The sequence below is a fragment of the Geotrypetes seraphini genome, chromosome 8 (genome assembly GCF_902459505.1).
Source record: "Geotrypetes seraphini chromosome 8, aGeoSer1.1, whole genome shotgun sequence".
NCBI classification, from domain to species: domain Eukaryota; kingdom Metazoa; phylum Chordata; class Amphibia; order Gymnophiona; family Dermophiidae; genus Geotrypetes; species Geotrypetes seraphini.
This window is the reverse complement of record NC_047091.1, coordinates 152,055,356-152,070,989: the sequence shown is the minus strand read 5'-3', so window position 1 is coordinate 152,070,989 and position 15,634 is coordinate 152,055,356. Positions and strand designations below refer to the sequence as shown.

Sequence of the window (15,634 nt, the reverse complement as noted above, 5' to 3'; positions counted from 1 at the left end):
TATTTTTATTTTTATCGGTCTCATTTTTCATATTCATTATTCATTTTTTATTTTTATCTTTATTTTCATTTTTATTTTTTCTTTATATTTTATATATTATATTTTATATATTTTATATATATGATATATTATCACTTATTTTCTCTTATGTTCGAGTTTCATTGTGTATTTCTTATATAATATATTTTTTTCCCCAAAAAATATATATATATATATTTTTTTATGATTGTATGTTGGTTATATTTGATTTTGCCCTGTTTTTTCTCCTCTTGTTGAGGACTTTACAGCATCTTTTGGCTTCATTATATGTTTCTCCATAGATAGCGATGACGTCATCACGTTTTTAACGTCATCACGTTTTTTTCCGTTTTTCTTCACTGCTTTTTTGCGACCTGTTCATTTTCGATATCACTTTACAGCCAGCATCTGTATGACGGCGTCGTGGTAAGCGTTTCTCTTTTCATCTTTTTTTCTAATTTTCTACTTTGTCTTTGATTTTTGGTTTCGTCTGAAACTTGGTCTTTTAGTTTCTTTTTCAGTAGCGTTTGGGACACTATGTTGCTATACATTTTTCTTTCACAACACAAATTGAGCTGTGTTATTTTCTATTTGCCTGCTATATATACTTTTTGAGCTGCTGCACTTTTCTTTGCATGTTTCAAATGTCTGTGCCAGCACTCAGACAACGCTATTTTGGTTTCTCTTAATTTATGTATATTGCATTGTGGCACTTTATATTGGCAACTATATATTATATATTATACATTTTTTATTATTTTGTTCTACTTTTCAGTAGTTGTATTTTTCCTTTTTAGATAAATACAGCCCTCTAGAGTGGTCCATGTACAAAGTTTTTTATATACCCAAAGATCTCTAAGGTACTGCAGTGTTCTTGTCATTATTACTCTAGTCATTTATATCCTTCTTTTTTATATTGACGTCTGCTGGTTTAGTGTTCTTTGGTTTAATTACTTTCTATTTTAACATTGTCTTTTGTTTTTTAATATTGATATTTGCTCTTTTAGTGATTTTATCTATTTTTTTGCATATATTCTTTATATATTTATTTCTAGTATTTAGATACACTCTTATTATTTTATGGTTACTGAGTATAAAGTGTTTAGACATATTATTTGGCTTTTTATTGCTCTGTTTTTTAAATAAAGCTCTTTTCTCTCCACATAATCAAGCATGTTTTACTTTTAGTTTTTAAGTGAAAATATATTGATTAATTTCTTTAGGGATAATGCTTTCATTGTTTGATATATCTAATTTATGCTCGATTTTAAATTTATATGTTGTTTATGGTTTATTCTAAAGTTATATATGATTTTTATATGATACTTTTATATGATATATTTTTTATACATTTATATTTGTGGATTAATATTTATGATTGGTGTATTAAAATATATGGTTGTGTGCATTGGTTAATTAATATTGCTGTTTCTTTTATAATACATTTTATAACATTTGAATGTGTTTATATGTTTTCATATATCTCTATATGATTTTATACATTGCCTATAGACTCCTGACGCAGGCCGTAGGGCCGAAACATGTACATGTCGGGTCGAGTATTTTTGGAAGAATAAAGGATTACCTGATTGTTCAGATGAGTTGAAAGACATTTTTATTGTTTGCACCTTTTCTTATTGGACAATTCCATTTTTCCCTATTATTCTATCTGTTGTGGATTTGTTTCCCCTGTGTGTTGCGTAGCAATTGTTCTTTCCATTTTGTAAATGTGGCACAACGAATTCCACCAGAATGTATAGCTAAGATTATTGTAATTTTTCCACTTACTGGTGATATGTTGCATGACGACTCCTGTCATAATCAATAGAAGTTTATTATTGCTTGATGAAATTTGACTTTTTTTGTAAATTCTAATGAATGCCAGTTAGTGCTGGTAATTGTTCGTTAGTGGCCAATTATCAGCACCAATTGGCTCATTAAATAATTAAGTTGTGTGCACAATGTGACCTTGTGGCCACATTTGTGTGCACGGCTTTAGTCAATGTAAAATATAGAACCCAGTATTAAATAACACTGATGATAATCCTAAAATGAGGAAAAGACCTCAAATGCTCCAGTGTCCAAACAGGTTTTTAAAGACATATATGGAAGTCAATATGGGGGAAAATTAACATTATAGGAGATTCATCAAATCCACTTACGTATGAGGCAGTCATATGCGGAACATTATTACATGTTAACCCCCCCCCCCCCTTAGATAGATATAAATGCTGTCTTTTTCTTATAATGACTGGGATAGCCATGCAGATGATAACCCGAAACTGGAAAAACTATGATCGTCTGAATCTCCCTTTCTGGTGGGCTAATCTGTTTTCCAGCTATGGATATGAGAAAATGAATGCAGAAAGTCTGGGGCACAATATTCTTAAATTGGTTTGGGGTCCTTTGGCATTGTATGTTACTTCTCTATAGCAAGTCTCTGATTATAAGTCAGGTTTTGTTTACTTTTATACACATCCAAAATAGGAGGGGGGATATTTCTGTCCTAATTTGACCCTAGAGTAGTTACACTTGGGGTGGGAGGAAGGGTGGGAAGATATTATTAATATGAAGAGGGTAAGGTTACTGGGCAAATAAAGGTCACTGTTTTATTGTATAATCATTGAGTGGGGGGAGGGGGAGAAAATGAGTGGTTATATATATATAATTGTAAGTGGATGTGCTTAAATTGATGTTTTATGTGTTATATATTCATATATTGCACTTTTGAAGTATGGAAAATCAATAAAGAATTATGTAAGACATATATATAAACGGAGTCAAAGGTACTATCATAGGTCAGAAAAACCTTGTTGAAATAAAGTACTTAGAGCTCTTTTTATTAAACTGTGAAAGAGCTTCTTACTGCGAGCCAGTGAGGTAAATGCTCCGTTGCTCATTCAATTCCTCTGAGCGCTGGAACATTTAATAATAATATATATAATAATAATAACTTTATTCTTATATACCGCCACAATCTTGCGACTTCTAGGCGGTTCACAATGAAGAAAAACTGTACAGACAGCGAATTACAGAGTATATCATTGAACATCTTGTGATAGTTCTAGGAAAATTACAGGGTCAGTGAATTACACGGTTTCACAGTGAGTAACTTTATACAATCGGCGGAAATTGAGAGCATAAGTAGGATAGGAGAAAGGAGATTGCACGGACCTTGCTGTCCTGTGGTAAGGAGCTCTTCTGTGGTTTAGTAAAACCCAGCATTAGTTATTTTTTAAAATCATTTTTCTAACATTAATTTCCAAAACCTTCATAGCTTGCTTTACTAAGGAACAATTATTATCAAAAAAGTGCAGCCTTTGTTTTAAAAAGATAATTATCAAAAAGATGCAGCCAGATACTTAACTTGCTCCCAACAGAGGCCGGTCCGTTTCACTTCCAGGGCTTCAGCAGGGGATATCCTCCATGCTGTGCTGCTTTGACATTGCAATCAACATTTAAAAACATTTCCACCTTGATGCAAAGGAAGAAACGGTATCACTGTAGAAATTCAGGAAACAATGTGACAGCTACAGGCATCAGCTTTAAAATACTCACTCATTTGTCCCAATCCTAATTTACAATTGAGAACAACCACTCTAAAAAAAAAAAAATGGCAGTTCTTTATAACAGAAATACTGACATGAATGTAACTAATCGGGGTTTGTCAGTGTTGTTCCACACATCTGACTGAACAATAGAAGAGCAACATCAGGGATCTATAACCAATGTTCATGGTTTCTTAAAGGGCCATTACAAAAATGCTCTCTAAGCTAAGAAGGTTTTGGAAATGAATGTTAGAAAAATGATTTTATTTATTTTTATATATAAATCTTTATTCATTTTTCATCTTACAACAAATACATATATATAAAACATTTGTCAATGAATACATCTTTTGAAATTCTATCATTTATGATATTAATAGATAACATTTTTTTTATCCCATCCCTCCCACCCTTCCAATCTTATATCAATCAAATATATCACATAAATAATCTTTCCTAGTAATCTAATCATTTAATAAATTCAAATTCCCCCCTCCCATCCCTTCTACCTTAAATTGTATCTATAATATAAAATGATATCTACTCATTGCAATATTTTGTTAATTGTCCCCCAAAAAATGATTTTAAAAAACCCAACTAAACACCACGGGTTCCTTTTACTAAGGTGTGCTAGCATTTTTAGCTTACGCTACATTGCCACGTGCGCTAACCCTGCGCTACATGCCAAAATCTCAATACCAGCTCAATGGAGGCGTTAGCGTCTAGCGCGTGTGCTAAAACCGCTAGCATAGCTTAGTAAAAGGAGCTCTTTATTTCAAACATGGTTTTTCTGACCCCATTATACATGTCTTTAAAAACCTGTTTGGACACTAAGGCATTTAGGATCTTTTCCTCGTTTTAGGATTATAATCACTGTTATTTATTACTGGGTTCTGTATTTTACACTCACTTTTGTGTTTGTGGTGGAACTGCAGTGTATTTCCGCAACTTCAGTCACCATATATAGAATCCTGGAGATAATGGATATACTGTACATGAGCATTTCCTTAATATCTTTACCAGATCATTCTAGAATCTGAGGGTGTCGTGTCTGCTGACCAGTAAGTGGAGACAGAGAAAAAGAATAGTTCCACGTGACTTGCTTCTTTCGGGCTCTGTGCAGGCATAGATTTTCAGTATTTTTCTATCTCCAATGGATGATGATGGTACACTATGCAGGTCCTGGGACTGGATAGGCCTGTTGTGCTTCTGAGCTTATTAATAGGCTGAACCAGAATACAATTGTCTGCAAAATACTTGGAAGATTCTCTTTTCTTTCATTCCCCCTTTCCCCAGAAGGGGATGTTTGAGGGTCAAAGTTCTGCTTCAGGATGTATAAGGGATTATCTGAGGCCAACTCCTGGACCAGTTTATGAACTGGATGCCAGTTGAATATGAAATATCATGAGTCACTAGAAATCTCATGAGCCAGATGGGAATTCTTGAAGTAATCCCTTTCCTCCTCTCCCTATGTCCCCCACCACTCTCACTCTTGCAGCTAGAAGATTTGTCTTTGGGAAATAGTAAGTATACTTTTTCTTACTTATGATATCAAAATGGTGTGGCACTGTACCAAGGGGAGGCATCTCTTCTGCTAACTTTTCCTTCTCAGAGTGAGGCAGTTATTGGTCTTGCTAAAAAACGGGAGTGATTTGCTAGTTTTTTTTCTAGTGGCTGTTGGGGTTACTGCATATTTGGATTGGGCTGACTGATTCACCTGTGCAGATGATTTCAATCTGGGACTACACACTCATTTATATTCTTTGGGGCCAATATTCAGACTAGGGGAGGCAGCCCAGCTAAGCCCCACAGTCGGTGGTTAGCCTGGATATTCAGTGTCAGGCTGTTTCTGGTGACTGACATTGAATCTGTTTTGGGTTTTTTTAAAATCTGGCTCTAACTTAACCAGCTAAGTCAATATTTAACACTAGCCAGTAAAGTTAATAGTGGCCAAAAATAGGCCTGCTATATACATGGCCTGATTTGGCTGCTAAACTTAACTGATTAGCTCTGAATATTGCCAGTTATTGCATGATATAGATGGTTAACCTTTAGTTGCTAACTGTGAATATTCAGCAGAAATAACTGGTTATCTCACACTTAATATTTGGGTTAGCTAATTAGATGCTATTTAACTGGTTAGTGGCCATTTCTGGCCTGTTAAATAGCTTTGAATATTGGGGGAGGGGGGTTATGTTTTCTGTTGATGACAGTTTGGCTATGCAGGTTATGATATCATAAGCCACAATATTTATGTACCTTCCCATCTACCACTTCTTAAGCCTTGCGGAACATCAATCAATTTGCTTCAAAAAAGCAGAACAAGTGTGTTTTATGTGGGCACTGAGCAGTGGATGCGGCTGGCAGGCAGAGCAGGATTAATTCTTCGAGGGCCCCTAGGCACACAAGTACACTGGGCCCCCCTAGCCCTGCTCCGCCCCCTGCCTCACCCACACTCTGCCCCTGCCCCGCTCCCATTTATCTGTTTTCTTCATTACTTCTTTATTTCCACTTGTATTATTTTTTTTTTTCAAAACAAACAAGGATTAGCATACCAATGCACAGTTTTTCTTCTATGTAACCCTCCCAAACATCTCTGAACAAATCCTCCTTCCTTCCCTTCCCATCTACTTACCCAGGACTTTACATAAAAGTGTTCAATATATTGTAAAGCAGTAATACTATCCGAAATATAAGTCTATATTAATAACCTCTCAACTGCCTCACTCTATGTCAACCAACTGTAACCCATACGTATGTATAAACAACCAAATCTGTAACTCCTCTAGTACGTTCCACTCCTTGTATGTTAACTTGTAACGAAACAACAAGGCAAGCAGTCCACCAAAGAATCCAACTGAAACAAAAGAAGATCGGCAGAAAATAAGGAGATTCAAATCAGGTTTATTCAAGGTGCTCCCAAGAACCATGCCCAATGCATTTCGCCAAACAAGGCTAGTCAACGCTAACAGAAAACCATGTCTTTCATAAATACAGAACACAGATACACTCTCACCCAGTATGGAATAAGTAATCACAAACTAAAAATTGAAAAGTTAAACTGATTTGTTGTAATTCTTTTTTTTTTTTTTATAATTCTTTATTCATTTTAAAACTTTCATCAAGTGTACAAAAATTGCAACACAACAACATAGATTTAACCACTTGTACATCTTATCATTATAACTTATAGTTGTAAATATAACCCTCCCTCTCCCATCCTGAAATCCTTTTAGTAATTTTTATTTTTCATATAATAGAAACCCTCCCCCCACCCCACTCTTATCTTACATATTAAATATAGAAATATTAGGAAAATGGCATCAATCATGACAAAAGGACGTTAATGGTTCCCAAATTTTAATGAAGTTTTTATAATTTCCATTTTGCACCGCTATTGATCTTTCCATTCTGTATATGTGGCAAACTGAATTCCACCAAAATTTAAAATTGAGCCTACTATGGTCTTTCCAGTTATTAGTAATATGTTGAATGGCTACTCCGGTCAAAATCAATAAAAGTTTGTTATTACACATTGATATCCAACTCTTTTTTCTCATAGACATACCAAAAAGTACAGTATCATAAGTTAATGCTACGTGATTTTCCAATAAACAATTTACTTGATCCCAGATTGAGTTCCAAAAGGCTAAGATATGGGGACAATAGAACAAAAGATGATCTAAAGTCCCTATATCCAGATTACAATGCCAGCAATGATTTGTTGTAATTCAATATTTTGTGCACTTGATGTAAAATATGAAAATTAATAAAGAATTTATAAAAAGAAAAGTTAAACTGAACTGCCAAGAAGCCAAACTGCATACAGTGAAGCACCACAGAAACAATGACACATAGCCCCCTAATACTCTGCAAAATATAAATATAGCAGATGTAAATTTGAAGAAACTGACAAACAATCACCACTTTACAAATTAACAAATAGAAATAAAACAAAAATTGAAAATAAGATTATATCATTTTATGGGACTAATCCATTTTTCAATTAAGGACCTCTTCTATCAAACTGCGCTAGCAGTTTCTAGCGCAGAGAGCCGCACTGAATAGCTCGCACTGCTCCCGACGCTCATAGGAACTCTATGAGCGTCAGGAGCTGCGTGGACCATTCAGCATGGCTCACCGTGCTACAAACTGCTAGTGCAGTTTGATAGAAGAGGCCCTAACTTTCAGAGGCCATAGCCTCCTTCTTCAGGTCAATATAGTATACTGCTCTTACATTATACTGTCCTGACCTGAGAAAGAGGATATTGGTCTCTAAAAGTTAGTAAAAAGTATTAAAATTAGTCAAATAAAAAGATTACCTTATTTTCTGTTTATAAAAGTTTTATCAATACAACTACAATACTATTTTATTCTAAAGTAACAAAAAAATATTTTTTCTCCCTTTTGTTGTTTCTGCTTTAATCATCTTGTCTTCACTCTCTTCTTTCTAGCCAGCATCTGTCCTCTTCAATGCACCATTAGCACCTTCCATCCACTGTGTGCCCTTTCATCTACTTCCCCCCTCTCCCCGTTCCATTTGGCATCTTCCCTCTTTTTATGCTCCTTCCATGAACTATCTATCCTGTGCCCCATCTCTCCTTTGTACATGATTGATTTCAGCTCTGCCCCTCTCCATTTTTCTCTCTCTGTCACCCCCCTCCCCTATGCTCTGGTATTTCTGTCCCTTCCCTGATTCCCTGGTATCTCTCTCCTTTCCTTTTCTTCCATGTCTCCCTTCCCCTCCATGCTCTGACATTTCCTCCTTCCTTTCCCCTTGGTCTGGCATAACTTCCTCCTTCCCTGACATCTCTCCCTCCCTCTCTCCCTCTATGCCAGGGGTGCCCACACTTTTTGGGCTTGCGAGCTACTTTTAAAATGACCAAGTCAAAATGATCTACCAACAATAAAATTAAAAAAAAACACAATGCACACTGTACGCATAGAAAATGTTAATTATCATTCCTATTCCAGGGTTTTTCAAAGAGGTCAAAGCAGATGACTCTATGCACTATCACCTCAGTAACAACCCTACAAAAATAGACAAATATACCCCCCTCCCTTTTTACTAAACCACGATAGCAGTTTTTAGAGCGCAGGGAGCTGCGCTGAATGCCCAGCGCTGCTCTCGACACTCATAGGCTCCCTGCGCTAAAAAACTCTATTGTGGTTTAATAAAAGGGGACCTTAGTGTAAAATATAGACAGCAGATATAAATTCAGACACATTTTGATCACTAAATTTAAAATAAAATCATTTTTCCTACCTTGTCTGGTGATTTCATGAGTCTCTGGTTGCACTTTCTTCTTCTGACTGTGCATCCAATCTTTCTTCCCTTCTTTTAGCCTGTATGCTTCCTCTCCTCCAGACCTCGTTCCCTCCCCCAACTTTTCTTTCCTCTCTCCCTGCCCTTTCTTTCTCTCTGCCTCCCTTTCTTTTTTTTCTGTTTCTCTTCTTTCCTTCTGTCTCCCTGCCTGCCCTTCTTTCTTTCTCCCTGCCCTCCCCCAAGCCTCTGCCACTGCCATTGCCATCGGGGACCAGGACCCAAACGCCACCAATAACAGGCCCCAAGCTCTCCCTGCTTCGGCCAACCAGCATTCCTCTCTCCGACGTCAATTCTGCCGTCAGGGAGAGGAAGGCTGATTGGCCCAAGATCGCGATCGACCTATTGGGGGAAATGTTACCGGGTCCTGCCTTCGCGGAAACAGAAAGTAGGCAGGACCTGACAGCAAGAAGAGCAAATGCTTCACTAACCTGTCTCCCGCCTTAGCCCATAGCGAACGCTTGCTTCAGGGCTCTCAACATGTGCGTGCCGGCATCCTTTCTCCCTCCCCCCCTGGACATAACTTCCGGTTTCGGAGGGAAGAGAAGGGAAGCCGGCACGCACACGTTAGAGCCACGGAGCATAAGTTCGCTACGGGCTGAAATCTCCAAGCCGGGTTTTTTTGGGGTTTTTTTAAATGTTCACCAGCTAAAAGGCCCTAGAGAGAACACTGGAGAGGAAGGCTGATCGGCACGGTAGATCTGGACGGCAACACGAGTCTATCACGGAGCCCGGGATGGGCTCCGCGATCGACTCGCGTTACCTTCCTGAGCTACTGGTCGATCGCGATCGACGTGTTGGGCACCCATGCTCTATGCCCTGGCATCTCTTTCTCTCTCCCTTCCCTCATCTTCATTCCCCCCTCTTTTTCTCCCTCCAGTTGGGTGCAGCAATTCTCTCCCCCTCTGCTCCCTTTCCTCCTTCTGTCACCCTGTCCCCGGTCGGCAGTGTAGCCCCTAAGTGGGTGCTCCAAGACCTGACGTCATAGAAACAAGATGGCAGATAAAGGCCAAATGGCACATCTAGTCTGCCCATCCGCAGTAACCATTATCTCTTTCTCTCTCGGTTGTTGATGGCTTCTATCAGCTGTTCAGTTATCTTGATAATCTCCTTTTTGCCCACTTTCACATCTTCATCCTCAGTGGTGGTGTTGATTCTCTCGGTTGACCCCCTTAATACCATCAGTTGCATTGTGAACAACAGTTGTTTGTGGTTCCTTTATTCCATCTGTCTTCTTGTTCAATAGACTCTTGGCAGCTGAGAAATTCCAGGACACCAACATAGTTGTGAGGATTGCACCCTTCAGCTTTCTTCTGGCATTGAACTTTTCCGACATTTTACAGTCTCTTGTTTGTGCATCATGGAGGCCATAGTAGAACGCTGACAGACCCATGGTGCCTGAGAGTCTGATCAGCTGTGATTTGCTTTTCAGGATTTATTGTTAGCATCTGGTTGATTTAAGTTCTTTGCTTCTGGAGTCACTGTGTCCCACTCAGGTGATGGGAAATCATATGCTCCTGCTTTGATCTGTTGATACAATTTATGTTGATCTTCATCCCAAAACGGTGGGTAGCCCATTAGTAACATATATAAAATCACCCCACATGCCGAAATGGCCACAGGTTTTCCATAGGGATCTTTTCATAGGACCTCAAATCCAAACCAGGCCTATTGGTCCCCCTAAACTTCTGTGGCCAGCCCGAAATCAGCCAGTTTCACTGCGGCACCCTTGGATATGCTTGCCAGTAGCAAGTTCTCTGGCTTCAGATCCCTGTGTGCAATGTCATGCTGGTGAATGTGATTCACGCTCTCCAAAATCTGGTGGATGCAGTGACTGGTATCTGCTTCACTGTAATACTCCCTGGCCACAATGTCTTCAAACTCCCCACCAGTGACCAGGTCAAAGACGAGGTAGTGGAAACCTTCCTCAGAAATACTGTTATGAAGTCGCACAATGTTTGGGTGTTTCAAAATTCGACAGATCCGGGCTTCACATTCCAATTTCTGATGGTCTCTGGAAGACAGCTTTTTTGGTGTTGATAATTTTTGCAGCATATTCTTGGGCGGTGCTTTTCTTCACACGTCTGCACACTACAGAGAAGGACCCCTTGCCGAGCTCCTCGTAAAGCTGGTAGTCGTCAGTGAAGCAGTATTGGCCATGTTAGGACTGTGAGATCCGCTCAGGCATGGAGCAAGGGTAGAAGGAGGAGACAGTGGGTCTGGTCTGGGAAGGGTGTTTGCTGCTGCTAATGTTGCTGCTTTCGTGCGGCTCTTCCCTCCCTCTCTCAGCTCTCTCTGTGCACAGTCACCATTCGCCGGGCTGGGGAGGGAGGAGGGCGGCCCAGCACCACGAGATTTGCTGAGGATTCCCTCTGTCATGTCACTGATGACGCCATCAAAGACGCGGCAGAGGAAATCACCAGCAGAAGGCCGCGAAGCAGCCTGTTTAGAGTCCTGCGGCTGCTAATGCTGCTGGAGGTAAGTTTGTTGGGGTGATGATGTGGGGGGGGGGCCAAAGCCCAGGCCCGGGCCCGGGCCCGACGCCCCTGCTGGCCAATCCAGCGATGTTGAGGGAGACACCAAAATGGCCCTAAAGCATCACACCAGTGGGCCCCCCTGCCCATTTCAGGCCCTAGGCCATGCCTACTGGGCCTATCCTTTAATCCGGCCCTGCTGGCAGGTGCACGAAATGTTCAAGCTGCCTCTTAGGGGGACCCGGCTTCGGATGTTGGAGTGAAAGGCTTCCCTTCGCGTGTGCACCACTCCCACCTACACTGGAATTTCCTCATCTGCCGGTAGTCTGGCAGATTCGGGATTGTGGACCACCGGGAAGCTGGGAATTATCAGTTTTGAGCGCTTCCCTTTGGTCCAGCTACGGTGCTGCACATCGTCACCAACAGTCTAGTTCTGGTGGCAGTGGTATTATGCAAGGAGGGCATTCTGGTACATCCATATTGGGACAATTTGCTGCTTTGAGCAAAGTCGTTGCAGGAGAGTTCCTGGGTCACGGCTTGGGTTGTGGAGTTTCTGCAGTCCCTGGGCTGGTCCAAAAGCCAGTTGCTTCCATCTCAGCACTTGAAGTATCTCAGCGTTCTTTTTGACACCAGCTTGGGAAGAATTTTCTTTCCAGAGGCCAAGGTGTGCAAATTGTAGATGCAGATTTGCTCTCTGATGGATTGACGATGTCTGTTGATGCAAGACTTTCTGTAGGTCTTGGGGTCCATGGTGGGCTCGGGCTCACATAAGTCCTATTCATTATGTGCTTCTTCGGCGGTTGGTTGCCACAGATTCACGATCTGTGGTTCTGCTCTGGGGATTAGTTGTGTGCAGTCTACGCTGGTAGCCCCTGTCTTCCAATCTGCTTCAGGGGTGAGTCTCAATCAGCCCCAGTGGACGGTGCTTCTCATGAACGCCAGTCTCCTCAGTTGCTTGGCTCAGGGATGCTGCTTGCTGATGGAGGCATCTGGTCGATCAATGTTCTGGAGACTGAGCAGGGTAATTGGACACAAGCACACTCTTAAGCAGCAGTACCTGTGTGGGTGCTAATTAAGCTGCTAGCTTTGCTCTAGGTATGTAAAAAGTACATGGAAAATGACACATGACGCCAGTTTTATTAAAATAGTTATTATGTTTATTAATTGCCATAATGAATTATCAAAAGATTAGATGCGTCATCTGGGAGGTCTTTACAGATGCCAAACGCTGGCCTTTCTGACAAAGATCTCAACCCGATAATTCGTTGCTCCCCAATATGTACCTTTTGTCCTGCATGACATCATTACTTGTCAACCAATCCATTAACAGAGGCTGTCCTTAAATTTGGACAAATAACTTCCTTTTAACATGAAATAAAAGTTTCAGAACTCATATTTTTGTTTACATTCATTTCTGAATATACATTATTACATATCCATATGCATTATTACATATCCAAAGAAACTTTGAATCCAAAACTGCTGAAAAGTTCTTGTCTCTATCAGCACCATAGAAAGAAGGGGCTGTTCCCCCTGCTCTGAAAAACTGGCAGTTTCAAGTTTCACACAGACTCAGAAAACCCCAGACCCCTTCCAATGCTGAAGACTGGGATAGCGTTTCTGATTCTAACTATTTCCAGATGTTGCCTCAAGATTTCTCCTTAAGAGTTTCTTCAGGTTTAAAATATATAAAATATTGGAAGTTAAGTACTGTGACCACCACTATAGCCCAGGGCAGGGCTCAGTAGAAATCCTGGTGGTTACAACATACAGTGCATTAGCGTGTGACCCGGCATGGAGTCACCCTGCAGGACCGGACTCTTCAACAGCACTCAAAAATTAAACTCAAAAATAAAGTCCCAACAACAGGGTTGCTTAGAGCAATAGTTCAGTTTACTCAACTCTTAAGGCAGGTAAGTAATTCCTCAAACTTTGTTACATTAGTCAGGGTTCCTCACCACATTCAAGAAGAAGAAAAAAAAACCTGCCAAAATGGGCAAGAAAATAAAGCAATGCACAATCAGGTTCAAACTTTCTTCTTCTGCTTATTAAGTCTCAATTAGCTCCTGAGACCCCAGCTCTATAGAGAGCTAGCATTGCCTGCTTCAAAGCAGGTATTTTATCAAATCCAAAAATAAAGTTCAGCATACAAGTTTCCTCAATTCTCAGTCAGCAAAGAAAATCAAGAAAAGCCTCTGGCAACAGAAGATGTCTGCCAGGAACAGGAGAGAGCAATAGGTTTTGCCAAAACAAAGGCCTTCAGATAGGCTTTCAAATTCCCTCCCAAGGTGGAAGCAAAACCTCTCCCCACTCTCTCTAAGCCTTCTCTCAAAACCAACATTCAAGAGAAAAGAAAAAAAAAAACAGCACACAAACAGTTCCAAAGGAACCTCACTCACCGTTTGTGGCTTAAAGCCAAGTCCACCTGCATTGGTTCAGGAAAATTGCATTCACAGCCAGCCCAAGCCTCTTGGAAGTCCATAGGCTCTTCATTCATGTGGGGCACATCTTCAGTCTGTTCAGCCTCAGTCAGCTCCATGGGTTGTGGCCTGTTGCCCCTGTTTGGCCCGGCAGGATCCCTAAGGAGGCAAGGCCTAAACTTCCTCCCTAACCGGCTTGCTTGTTTGAATGCCACTGCAGGCTTATCTACCCTAGGGGCGTGTCCTGTTCTGATGGTGTCAGCAGAAGACCTGGGACCTCTTGAGCTCCCCTGGTGGTGACTAGGACAAAACTCACTCCCTTCATTTTCAGATAAATCTGGCTCCTCCTGGTGGCCACTGGCATTATCTCTCAAACTAACCTCCTTGAAAATCCTGAAATTTTCTTTCCTGGGTTTTACTTTTACTTTTTTGCTTGGTTTGACTGGGACCTTGGCAGAGCCCTGATCTGCCTGGTCACAGTACATACCATTCTTTCACATCTTTCACACATCATTCATTCGGAGCCCCATTCACACACAACACAATATATTTCATTCATACTTAATACAAGAAAGCTATTCTTCTATGCCCAGTAAACCCAGCTCTAGCACCTCTGTTATTAATTAGGCCCACGAGGCTCAAGGTGGGAATAACTGAACAAAGAGAATAAAGAAAAAACAGAAAGTCACTGCCCCCAAAATGGAGTCATTAGAGTTCTTTACCTGATTTCCTCTATGATTCTGGCCCACCTAACACCGTACACAAATAATGAATTCCCCTTTTCCTATGCTATATATCGGTTTCCTGATCTTTTGTTTATTATCCTGACTTTTTCAAAGTTTTAAAGGTGTTTGCATGTATATAAGACCCTCTGATCAGAACTAGGGAGGTCTCTGCAACGTCCTGCTAACGCTTCTGCATACTATGCACCAAACCAGGCCTCTTCAAGACCAGAGCCATTCAACTAGCATTGGTGGAATTCCAGTCCTGGCTGGAGGGCAAGTCAGTTTGAGTCCTCTCAGACATTGCCACAGCGGTGGCCTATGTCGATCATCAGGGGAGCACCAAGAGTCTTCTGGTGGTGCTGTAAACCTCTCTGTTTATGGAATGGGCGGAGGCTCATCTTTGGGACATCTTGGCTTTCTACATTGCTGGTGTGGACAATGTCCAGGCGGATTTTCTCAGTTGTCATGCACTGGATCCTGGCGAGTGATGTCTCGGGCTGGAAGCCTTCAAGTTGATGGTTCAGTCTAGGGGTTGGCCGATCATGGATCTCATGGCCTCAAGTATCGATGCCAAAGCGTTGAGGTTTTTCAGTCGGCGCAGGGATTGTCAGGCTGAGGGACTGGATGCTCTGGTGCAGGCTTGGCCGATGGAAGGCCTGCTGTATGTCTTTCCTCTGTGACCTCCAGTGGGCAGTGTTCTTCTTCTTTGAATTGCCCATCATGCCACCTGCAGTCCTCCATAGCCCCAGGTATGTTAGATAGTTTGTGAGCCCACCGGGACAGATAGGGAAAATGCTTGAGTACCTGATTGTAAAACCCTTAGATAATCTTGATAGAAAATTTCAGGAGATTTGGGAGCCATTAACAAAATATTGTAATGATTGAATATTATATTTCCCCTTAAAAATGCACATCCAGGGGGGGGAAGGGGGAGGGAAGGTATATAGGAATGGGGTTTATGGTAGGTTTTCTTGAATTTAAAGAATGTAATTGATTAGGGGGGAGGGGGTTAATTTCTGATATGGATTTTAACAGAATATTAAGTGTTGTATTGGAGTTTAAAATGCTATAAATGCTGTTACACTTATTGTAAGTTTTTAAAAAATGTGAATAAAGAATTGGAAAA

General features: G+C 40.6%; 1 protein-coding gene and 1 pseudogene across 2 annotated transcripts in view; one reads left to right on the top strand and one right to left on the bottom strand.

The window, feature by feature from the left end:
• Nucleotides 1-15,634, top strand: part of DNAH10 (dynein axonemal heavy chain 10) — a 543,078-nt gene that overhangs the window by 491,268 nt on the left and 36,176 nt on the right. The gene's annotated exons all lie outside the window — the stretch shown is intronic.
• On the bottom strand, nt 6,908-13,902 carry LOC117364815 (annotated as a pseudogene).